Source organism: Prionailurus bengalensis, chromosome F2 (genome assembly GCF_016509475.1).
Source record: "Prionailurus bengalensis isolate Pbe53 chromosome F2, Fcat_Pben_1.1_paternal_pri, whole genome shotgun sequence".
Classification (NCBI taxonomy): Eukaryota; Metazoa; Chordata; class Mammalia; order Carnivora; family Felidae; genus Prionailurus; species Prionailurus bengalensis.
Genome location: NC_057353.1, coordinates 54,180,242 through 54,192,111, shown reverse-complemented (window position 1 = coordinate 54,192,111; position 11,870 = coordinate 54,180,242). Strand labels below are relative to the sequence as shown.

Below are 11,870 nucleotides of genomic sequence, written 5' to 3'. Positions count from 1 at the left end.
TGCCAGGATGCTCACTTTGGTAAATTTGTGTGGAAACCTTTAGTGCAGTGCTTAGCATATAGCCATTGCACAACTAACGCCCTTCTAAAATTTCCACCCACCACCCAATGGTTGATTTAAGACTAAGCTATTCTCTTTTTAACCTTATGTTTATAAGGCGAAACAGTTAGGTGCCAGAAAGCAAAATTCCACATTTTCCTTTTTAAAAACACTGTTATTTGTTTGTCAACATGGCTTTGTCAAACGGTATACTCTTTATCCATCTTTGTCATAAATAATTAAAATAACCAGAGGAGATTTTAAATGCTGTAGCTGATGCAGTGCCGAACTCCAGAGACTTCATGCAAATGGAAATGAGAGAATATTTCTGAGTCTTTAAGTGGTAAAGATCATAATTTTCCTTATACAGCAGCAAAAAAAAAAGCCTATAATAGTAGTCAAGATTCTTGGTGGTTCTTTCCTAAATGACATTGTTAAAGATACAGGATTTTTTTGCTTTTGTGCTTGATGTTTAGAAATACATTGCATGCACAATGAAATGATAATTTGGAAAAAAATAAGGGGCTGCTGCATGCTGTGTATACTGTAATTCTTAGCTAGTCATGCTGATTACAGCGAGTAGGTAAATAAGGAGAGGAAGTCACAGGGGGTATTTCCTCTTTGCAGAATTGCCTTTATTAAATTGTTCTCTACTGTGATCGTCAGCCTATATTGAGGTAAAATATAAGAACATTAGTAAGCACATCCTGTCTGATCTTAGGACAATAATCATGTATCCATCCTGATAAATTGCTGTTTCTATGTTATAAACCCTGTGCATTGAGGAACTGATCAGATTTCCATTTGCCAGTAAACTTGGTAGAATGCTCTGAGCCAAATTTGTGATTTAGTTGTAGCAATCATGTGGGTCTTTACGATGTACATTTTACAATCATCTCTATTCGTGTTTTATGTCCGTTGTTTCTTCCTTTTGATCTGTTTTTATTTACGCTAAGTAGTAATTTTGGAAGTCACATTCTATCGTTTCTGGAACAAGATTGGGTATAAATAGGTAATAGGGTAGTGGATAGATAATTTCCAGTGAAGTGCTAATATGTCTTTTGGTTCTCTCCTCAGGATACCTTATAAATAACACAACAAAATAACTCCCAGCTTAACACTTGATAAGCCTTATAATTTATTAAAATTTTTTAAAAAATGTTTATTCATTTTTTGAAAGAGAGAGACAGTGTGATTGGTGGAGGAGCAAACAGAGAGGGAGACACAGACTCTGAAGCAGGCTCCAGGCTCTGCCCTGATGTGGGGCTCGAACTCACAAAATGTGATATGACCTGAGGCTGAAGTCAGAAGCTAAACAACTGAGCCACTCAGGCACCCCAATAAGTCTTAAAATTTAAAGAGAACAATTTAGACAATGCGGGAGCCACCTGCTCTCCGAACTAGATCTAGATCGCAGCACAGAGGGGATGTCCTGGGTTACCCTTCCGGAGTCGTCCACAGCCAACTCTGGCCCCAGGGCAGCGGAGGCAGGAGAGATTAACAAGATTGTGGCTGTTGTCTTCTTTCTCACAAGGCTAGTTCGAAAACATGGTAAATTGAAAAAAGGGGCAGTTGAGAGGTTTGAAATTGACCCTTAAACTTCAAGAAAAATACAACATCACTGGTACCCAGAAAAACCATCAAAAGAACAGGTCTATGGAGACATCTGTGTCAGTACAGTTCAGAGAGTTGATCCTGATGTCCTGAGACATCTGCATGAGAACAGCTGCATCTCTTACACCCATCTAGGTTTGCCAAAGGAACTCACTCTGGGTGGGTCTACGTGAGGTGTGCTGTGGGTACAGAGAGAAAAACAATGTTGCCAGCTTTGAAAATGAGGATGAGAACAAGATGAAATCTCCAAGAAAGTTACCAGACCCCTTGATAACGTTATCTCTGAGTTCAGGATCCTGACCTAACAATGAGGAAACAAGCAAGAAGAAGTGAAACCCAATTCCATGACTGCAACCTCAAGCCCCTTGTATCACATTTCACAGTGGATATTCCTGCAACTTCCATTGTGGCATCCTTTGCTCGGAAAAAAAGCCAGGAATGTGCTGAGGGAATGGCCATCAGAATCAGTACCCTTCTCCTATTCCATTTGTTATCCAAATCACGAAAGGAAGAATGAACCATTTATCACCCAAATCCCTCCTGGAATGCGTTGTGACCAGAATCACTGGATTAATCCTCAGGTGTTAGCACCTCACTAGCTGCTTTTGATTCTGTTGGTGTCAATGATGAGAGAAGGTAGAATAAGTCTGACCACATATTAAAAATAAACGTTCAGGGGCGCTTGGGTGGCTCAGTCAGTTAAGCATTGGACTGTTGCTTTCGGCTCAGGTTGTGATCTCAACTGTTTCGTTTAGTGGATTCAGCAGCCCCGTCAGATTCTGTGCTGGCAACTCGGAGCCTGCTTGGGATTCTCTCTCAACCTTGTACTTATTTGCACTCTGTCTACTGTTTCGTGCCTTCTTCCCTTTATGTAACCTGCTCACCTGTAAGGAATTCTTTTGTCCCTTATCCTAAACTCAGTCAGGCTTCATATTCTCTAGAACCTTCCCTGTTAACCCAGGTTGAATGAAATGATCTTTGTTGGTTTTCATACTGCCCTGTACCTACCTCCATTATTTCTCTCAGCATATTATATGAAATTCTCCTTTGAAGTGTCTGCCACAATTAGACTAAGAGGCTCTTTGATGGTGTGGGCCCTACCTTATTTCATTCTCCTCAGTGCCAGCTACTTTAGGTGTTGAGAAAAGATTTATTGAGTTAAACTGAACTGAATCAGGCAAGCAGTAAAGAACCAGGGAGCACGTAGGCACTATATGCACCATAGATCACATACTCAAACACAGAGCATGACAGATAATATAAATAAATAAGTGCATGTTCTGTCAAAGGGGGGAAGCTCCTCTAATCCAGATGATCAGTTGTTACCAAGTGGGATTGCAGTCCCATCTTGCCAGATCTGTGGTTTTGGAGAAGTCAGAAGGGTCAATTTTTTAAGTAAATATTTCGATCTTAGATCTTAGTGGCAATAAATTCAGTTTTAAAGACTGTGTGGGCCAAAAAAACCTGGCTGTTTCCAGCATGAGGCTGCCAGTTGTGTCTCTGCTGTGATATTTCAACTAGGAATTTTGTTGTTGTTGTTGTTACAAATTACAAAAAAACAACTCTAGATATCTGACACAAAACAACAAACAAAAGAAAAAAAAACCCCAAAGAAATGTAGTGGAAGGATCTAGGAGAAAGGGTAGTTAAAGAATTGGAGGAACAGCTAAATAACTACATTTGAAGCAGGATAGAGCCTGGATGGTGGTAGCAAATCTTAGAGACAAAAAGTAATCAACAGAGGAGTGACCAGACTCAGACAGGCTTCTGTCTGTGTCAAGAAGTTATGACTTCAATTACTGAGAGGGTTGCCAGATGTAGCAAGTAGAATATTGGACACACAGTTAAATGTGAACTTCCAATAAACAACCAATTTTTAGTGTAAGCATATCCCATGCAAAATCTCATTTTAGCAATTCTAATTAGTAGAAGTCAGAGTCTGAGTTGCTTAATTTGGGTCACATGTCTATCCTTAGTCCACTGAATGAACCATCTAGGAGCACTTAAAGTAATGGATGATAGGTTTTTAAAAGAAAATTGGGTTTTTCAACCACAGGAAGAGGCAAAGAATGTTAGGATGTCAAAATGGACCATTCTATCTATCTATCAATCTATCTATCATCTATCATCAATATATATGTTTATCATTGTCTTTTTACATAAACATGTAGTAGGGTGATATTAAAAATATTTTTTATTTAAAAAAATTTTTTTGTATAGGGGCACCTGGGTGGCTCAGAAGGTTAAGCATTCAACTTCGGCTCAGGTCATGATCTTGCGGGTCGTGGGTTCGAGCCCTGCGTCAGGTCTGTGCTGACAGCTTGGAGCCTGGAGCCTATTTCAGACTCTGTGTCTCCCTCTCTCTCTGCCCCTCCCTGTTCACACTCTGTCTCCCTCTCTCTCTCAAAAATAAATAAACATTAAAAAAATAAAAAAAAATTTTTGTTGAATATTTATTTATTTTTATTTATATTCAAGTTAGTTAGCATATAGTGTAGTCTTGGCTTCAGGAGTAGAATCCAGTGATTCATCTCTTACATATGACATCCAGTGCTCATCCTGAGACATGCCCTCCCTAATGCCTATCACCCATTTAACGCCCCCCTAGACCCCACCCTAATATTTTTTTAGATGTTGATAAGTCTGGATCAAGGTTCTCTGCTGTGCTGCATGTTATCTGTGCTGGATTGTGGGCAGGAGGTCTGGGGAGGATCTCAGGATCCAAGGAAGCCATAGAGAGGCACCAGGAGCTCTTGTTAACATCTGTTTACTGCTCAATATACAATTATTAGATGGTACAGGGGCGCCTGGGTGGCTCAGTCAGTTGAGTGTCAGACTTCAGCTCGGGTCATGATCTCACAGTTCATGAGTTCGAGCCCCACATCAGGCTCTGTGCTGACCGCTCAGAGCCTGGAGCCTGCTTCGGATTCTGTGTCTCCCTCTCTCTCTGCTCCTCCCCTGCTCACATGCTGTCTCTCTCTCTCAAAAATAAAGATTAAAAAATTAAAAAAAAAACATGGTACAAAAGTAAACCTTAAGAAAGTGACTGTCCTTGTTTAGAAAAATACCTTGATGTAATGTTTTGACAGAGTTCGGGTGTCGCCTTTAAAAACAGAGGAGGAGAAAGCTAAGATATTCTGTGAAGGGTTAACATGAAGCTGAATCTGTGCCAAGGAAGAAATTAGAGAGTAGTAGAAGAAGACAAGAATGTGAGGATGCACACAGTCACTGGCCAGACTCTGGAAGGATGGTCATTGAGGAACACCTGGTGGCATGACAGTACAGGACTTTTAAATGAGAATGGTTAATATTAAAATTTAAATTGGTTGTTGTGCTAAAGTATGCCTTATGAGAGCAATTTTGGAAGAAATAATATAAAAGGAGGTATGTTCTGCATGTGGGTTAGCGGAGACAGGAGAGAAGGGAGCAGTCATGGGAAGTGAGATGTGAGTGAGTCTGAGAGCTCAAGGGTTTAGAAATACAGAATGTGGGCATCGGAGGAAATGTGAGCTGTCAAGAACCCCTTTGAATTTTGTGTGTGTGGTGGGAGGAAGAATCTAGCATTTTATAACAATTTAATTAAATATCGGAGTACAGGGTGACTCCAGCTGACATTTGAGTCATAGATATGACCTAGATGGATAATTTACATTATGCAGTTGTAGCTTTCAAAAAACTTTCATTTGTTTATTTATTTTTGAGGGACAGAGAGAGAGAGAGAGCACGAGCAGAGGAGGAGCAGAGAGAGAGATGGAGACACAGAATCTGATGCAGGTTCCAGACTCTGAGTTGTCAGCACAGAGCCCGACGCGGGGCTCAAACTCACAAACCGCAAGATTATGACCTGAGCTGAAGTCAGATGCTTAACCGACTGAGCCACCCAGGCGCTCCCGTTGCAGCTTTTATATTAACCACCAATTGTTTCATTCTAGGGATTGTTAACATGTTGGTTGTCAGGAGTGGCTGGCTGTCAGTCCTATTCCTGGTTCCCAGAGTCTTCTATGTCATTCTTTTTGTCCCAAACCTTGTGATGCTCAGATCTTAAGTCTCCCTCTTTCTTGTGAGGTACCTAGGTTCTTTGTTGCCCTCTGTGTTTACTTGGAGTCTAGTAGTTATGATACAGGGCTTTCTCAGTGCATGTCTAATATATGTGCCTATGTACAGTATATGCTGCTCTTGCTGCTACTATTCATACTATTATATTTCTTTACTTTTCTCTTTCATACATGCATATTCCACTTGGTGCCGATACTACTGTGAATAGGAAACAATTCCACCCTTTTTTGGAGCGTATGCCTGAGATCATGGGCTCTGGGGTCAGACCACCTGGAGTAAAAATCTTGCCTCCACCACTTGTTATCAAGCTCCGAGACCTCTCTCTGCCTCAGTGGCTCCCTCCTGTAACAAATTGAATGGGGTTATTTTAATTGGGTCTCAGAATCATAGAATTGGATGAATATGATTGTTGATTTAGGACCAGCTCTCATTATTGCTCATTCAAGGTGACTTTTTAAGCCTCCCTCTAGGGTGACCCTTAGGAAATCGCCCCCAGAAATCCGAAACTAGAACACTGATAATAGAGGATTCTGATACATCTTTCTTTCTCTTGTTTATGGCAACTCCTCTCCCAGGTGTGCTGATCATTCTCCCTCTTTCCTTAGAGCACATTTCCATTATATCTGTTCACCAAACGTTTTTAGTCATTTTTAAGTTTATGAAATGAAAATATCAGACTGCATATAAACTTCTGCAGCTTATCTTTTCACTTAAAATTATATTGTTGAGATTCATCCATACCTTTCCTTAAAATTTGTTTTCAATGTTTATTTATTTTTGAGAGACAGAGCACAAGCAGGGGAGGGGCAGAGAGAGAGGGAGACACAGAATCTGAAGCAGGCTCCAGGCTCTGAGCTGTCAGAACAGAGGCTGATGCAGGGCTCCAACCCAGAACTGCGAGATCGTTACCTGATCGAAGTCTGACGCTTAACCGACTGAGCCACTCAGGCACCCTGAGATTCACCCACATCTTTGTGTCTAGATGTTGTTCATTTGTTTTGACTGGTGTAGAGTACTTTATTATATGAGCATACCAAAATAACATTATTTATTATTCATTTCTTCTTTCAGTTTTCTTATTTCAGTTTTGTTTTGTTATTTCTTTACTACTAGGCAACAGGGTTACCATACACATCTGTGTATTGGTTTCCTGGTGTAGGCATACAGGAGTTTCTCTTAGGAAGAGAATTGCTGGATCATAGTCTATGCATATGTTCCACTTTACAAGACAAAACCAACTAATTTCCAAAGTATGGAGGCATTTGCAATTGATTTTTGGTATGGTATAAGCCTTATGTATAGCCTTCTTCCAACTCCATTTGTTTAAAAGACTTGCCCCCAAATGATTTGGTGTGCTAATCTTTTTTATATATCAAAGTTCCACATACATACATGTGGATGTATCTTGCAATCCAGATTTCATCAATTAATTTTTCTGTCCCTCTACCATGCCAGAATGGCTATAGCTTCAAAACAAGTTTGGAGATTTGGTGGTGGCTGAGATCGCTCTCTTTTTTCTTGTTAGAGAGAGAGGGAGAGAGAGAGAGAGAGGGAGTGTGAGAGTGTGTGCTCGAGGGGGAGGGGTAAAGGGAGAAGGAGGGAGAGAGAATCTCAAGAAGGCTCCGTGCCCAGCACAGAGCCCAAAGCGGGGCTCAATCCCACGACCCTGGGATCATGACCTGAACTGAAACAAGAGTCAGCCGCTTAACCCACCCAGGTGCCCTAGTGTGATCTTTACTGTAAGGTGTGTTGCTGTTCTTTAGATACCCTTTATGTTGTAATTTACTGAGGTTTTATTTTATTTTTTTAAAGTTTTTGTTTATTTATTTTGAGAAAGAGAGAGGGAGAGACAGAATCCCAAGCAGGCTTCATGCTGTCTTGAACCCACGAACCATGAGGTCATGACCTGAGTGGAGATCAAGAGTCGGACACTTAAGAAACTGAGCCACCCAGGTGCCCCTACTGAGGGTTTTATTAACCTTTTTCTCAGTATATGGAAAAGGTCCTATGGCTTTTCTCTAATCTTTTAATGTGGTAAATTACATTTCCAGATTTTATAACACTAAACCAAGCTGTGCATTCCTGAGATGCACCCAAGTTATTCATTGAGTATTGTCACTTTTTATGTATTATTGAATTAAAACTATTAATATTTAGTTTGGGATATTTTGCAGAGAAATGAGAGAAATGGGTTTGCTTTCCCTACTCTGTCTGGCTTTGCTGTCTTGGTCGCTGTCTTCACAGAATGATTTTGGGAATCTTTCATCTTTCTAATTCTCTAACATGTTTGAAGACTGGGTTGATCAGTACCTTAGCAAAATGTAACTGTACTGTCTGTGAAACGATATGGGCCTAGTGGTACAGGGAGAATGCTGATAATGTTTAATATCTAGCTTTTGGTTGGGGAGAGAGGCAGAGTTGCTAATCTGTAGTGTCTGGCAATTTCCATGGTATAAACTCTCCCACCAAGACTGATCTCAAGCTACTGATGTCAGTGTGACAGCACTGAATAAGGATGGTGATGACATCACTGAACATGGATGGAAGCTCCAGCCTGCCACCATCATGATCCATAATTTCTGCTTCTGCCCTGCCGTCACACTAAATGCAAAGGCAATTTCCGTGCAGAAATTGGAGTCAGAGGCTCTAAAGGGAATCAAACCCTGGACGATGATGTGATATTAAACCTCTCCTCACGCTCCTCTCCCAGCCTGCCATGGGCACTGGGGAAAACGACCAGCACATCTCTGCCTCCTTCTTCAGGTCTCTTACCCGCAAGGGAGACGGTGGGAGTGGAATGACGATAAAAGTGGACAGGCAGTGGAATTAGTGGAAAAGAACACATGATGCCCACAATTGTCTTCATGTACAAGGAACCTTCAAGGTAAACTCTATTATAGAGTGCTGGGTTTTTTTCTGCATAAGAAATTGAGTGGGTATTTTGGAAGGGTCTTGCTGGATCGTTAGCTGGGTCTCCTGTGGTGTAGCAGTGGCTCTCCTTTGGCTGACCACTCCTTCCTCAGTGTTTTCTCATTGGTTAGTTAGTTAACATTTATTAATAAGTAATAAATGTTTATTTATTAATATTAAATAAATATCACATTTAACATATTTATGTTAAATATTAATAACAATTTATAAAACAAGAAATTTTCTAATGACTATTTTACAATGACATAAAATAATAATTTACAAAATACAGATAAATATTCATTGAACATCTGTTCTAGTCACCAGAAGAAGCACTGCTCTAGGTACTAGGAAAACAGCATGAATAAAAGAGACACAAATATCTGTATTTTCCAGATCAGTTCTCTTTCCATCCCGTTTCACAGAAAAATAATCACACATTCTTTGATTCACCCTAAGAATATAGTCACTTTGGGCAAGCTGTGGAAACTTGTCATAGCCCTCACTCCAAAGCAGCCCTTGAGCTCTCTGCTGACTTCCAGATTTCCAGAGACAAAAGCCTGCTCAGTCTGCTGTGTCCCTAATAATGAAGATCTTCTGAGTGGTCTTGTTGAAACACCTTCTCCAATCCTTTCTCAATCATTAGACTTGTTTTGTTGGAGCCACCTGCCACTCTTTCTTAAAGGAAGAGGGCTTGGGGCTCAAAGGGTTGACTTTGCCAAAGAAACTTCCTCACAAAATCCTCTTTCTCACCTGTGCTCTGTTGGTGATGCAGGGTCATTGAGCGCAATGGTCAAAAATGCACTCTTGAGATGTTTCCAAGTGTTATTTTTAAGTTGGTGAGGGGTGGTAAGGGTAGAAACAACAGGAAGTCTCTAAGGGGATTTCTGTGTGTTAAAGATGACTAACAGGATCCTGGATGTCTGGCTATTGCCATGCTAAGGTTGTTTTTAGTCTACAGCAAGGCATTAACATTAAGGCAGCAGTGGGTTCCTTGAGGAATGTCCCATTCTGCATGTCTTAGGTATTTATCAATGGGCTGCAAGTTGTAAGGAAATTTAATTTTATCTCTATTTCTCTTGGCTTTGTTCTCCTCATCCCTGGTATTCTCTTCAATCACCTTTTGTGGATAAGATCTTGTTCCTAGTGTTGTAAAACCACCTTTCAGCTACAATTTTTCAATTTTGGCCTTCGTCAGTCCTTTGGGCGACCTCAGTATTCAATGTAACATTTTTGGCCTGCACTCTAAATCAGAATGTCTGGGTTTAAATTGTAATCTGAGACCGATGACAGTAGCTGTGAGACATTGGGCAAGTTACTTAACCCGTCTGTGCCCCAGTTTCCTCATCTATAGAATAGGGTTTATGGAAGTTCCTGCTTCAGGTCTTTACCGTGAGAGTTAAAGTATGACAAGTTCTTACAATAGGTCTTGGACCACTGTCAGCCATTGTTATTTTATAGCCTTTCTCTGCGCATCAGTTGAAACTTCTAAATTAACATCCTGTTGCTTCATTATGTTTCCTCTTAACCTTTTTTATTTTCCTGTCTTTAGATAGGACAGGATTCAAGTCCATCCAAGGCACTCATTCATACCTAGGCCTCTGCTGATGATGCCATTCTCCCACGTAAGAGTTTTTCCCTCTTTCTTGTTCACTATGTACAGTCGACATAATTATGAAAAATGAGCCTCTTCATCAAATTTTCCTAAGCTTGTCTTTGAAAGAGCAACTTCTAAGCTATTACCAAGCAAGGAAGAGAGTACAGTAATCATTTTTCTTTTTTAGTGGCAGCTAGAAATTAAAGCTTTCTGTGGGAGGAATTTAGTAGTAACTTTCAATACTGGTTTCTTTATTTTGTCTTTCAAGAAGGTAATTCTTCAGTAAGAGTGAGTGACTCTTTTAAAGAAGTTAAGGCAATAACTTTTTATGATGTTAATGATGGTCGGAAATAATATTGCATTATCAATTTGTGACATATTCAAGGAAACACATCTCTATTTAATTGCTTTTCTCTGATTTTTCAAGGGTTATAATAGTTGAACTCTAAGTTCACAATAAGGTCATTAGAATCATAATTCAAAAAATGTGAAACTGGACCACATGATGCAAGGTTTCTTGATTTCTTGATGCAAGACCTCTGGAATTGCAAAGTAACCAAATTCAATATTTTACCTACTTAGTAGAATTCAGGTGCCAGAAAAGTACTTTGCATTTTTTCTCATTGAAGTTCATGGAATCTTTGAATATTCTCCAGTGGAGATCAAGCCAGGTTATAATTCATACAACTTTAGGTTAGTTTTGTGAGCAGAAAAATTCCCATCTATAAAAGAAGTAGGAAAACAACTCCTCTGAGGAATTAGAACCTCATATATTTCAGCAAATAGAGATTAAAGCTATTTTTGTGGAATGATTCTGGTTTTACTTCATATAGTAAAAAAATTTAGTTCAAACATTTTTTTTTCTGGATTGGTTTTATCAACCAAATCACTGGATTTATGTTTTTCCTTTCCTGCTTCTTTGAATTTAGTTGATTGTTTGAATTAATCAAATCTACCTGTTGTTTTGGCATTATAATTCCTGATTGTTTTTCATGGGATGATGCTGGTCCTGTGAGATATTCATTCATTCATTCATTCATTCAGTGTTTATTTATTAAGTACCTGCTATATGTCAGGGATAGTTATTGGGGATAAAGAGGTAAACAAAACAGAAAAGATCTCCACTCACACAGTTTACACTCTAGTAAAGGTGATGAGAAATAAGCTAATAAAGTGGTATTTCTATAATATCATGTAGTAAATAGTACTCTGAAGAAAAATAAGGTAAGGAGCTAACAAACAGAGAAGGAGCTTGTTATTTTAGAAATGATGCTTTTTGTAAATGGTAAAAACTTTCTGATAAAGTGATACCTGAATGCATATCAGAATAGGGTCCATGAGAAAGGCATAGAGATATCTGGAGGAAGAATGGTCTAGGCAAAAGAATAGCAGTGGGAAGAGTTCTAAGGAAAAAGAGTGCTTGATGTATTCCAGACATGGCAAGGCAGTCAGTGTGGCTCGGGGAGGCATATGTGAGACAGATATTGATAGAAATGAGGGATCGGATCACGTAGGACTTTCTGGACCTTGGTCAGAGCTGTGATTTCCATGCTGAGTTGATGTGAAGCTATTGGAGACTTTTGAGCTAAGAGAGGGTGACATAAAAGATGACATAACACATATTTGATTTATACTTTAAAAAAGAGAATTTTAA

General features: G+C 39.6%; 1 pseudogene; it reads left to right on the top strand.

The window, feature by feature from the left end:
* Positions 1 to 1,466: 1,466 nt before the first annotated feature.
* LOC122495993 lies at positions 1,467 to 2,252 on the top strand (annotated as a pseudogene).
* The last annotated feature ends 9,618 nt before the right edge of the window (positions 2,253 to 11,870 follow it).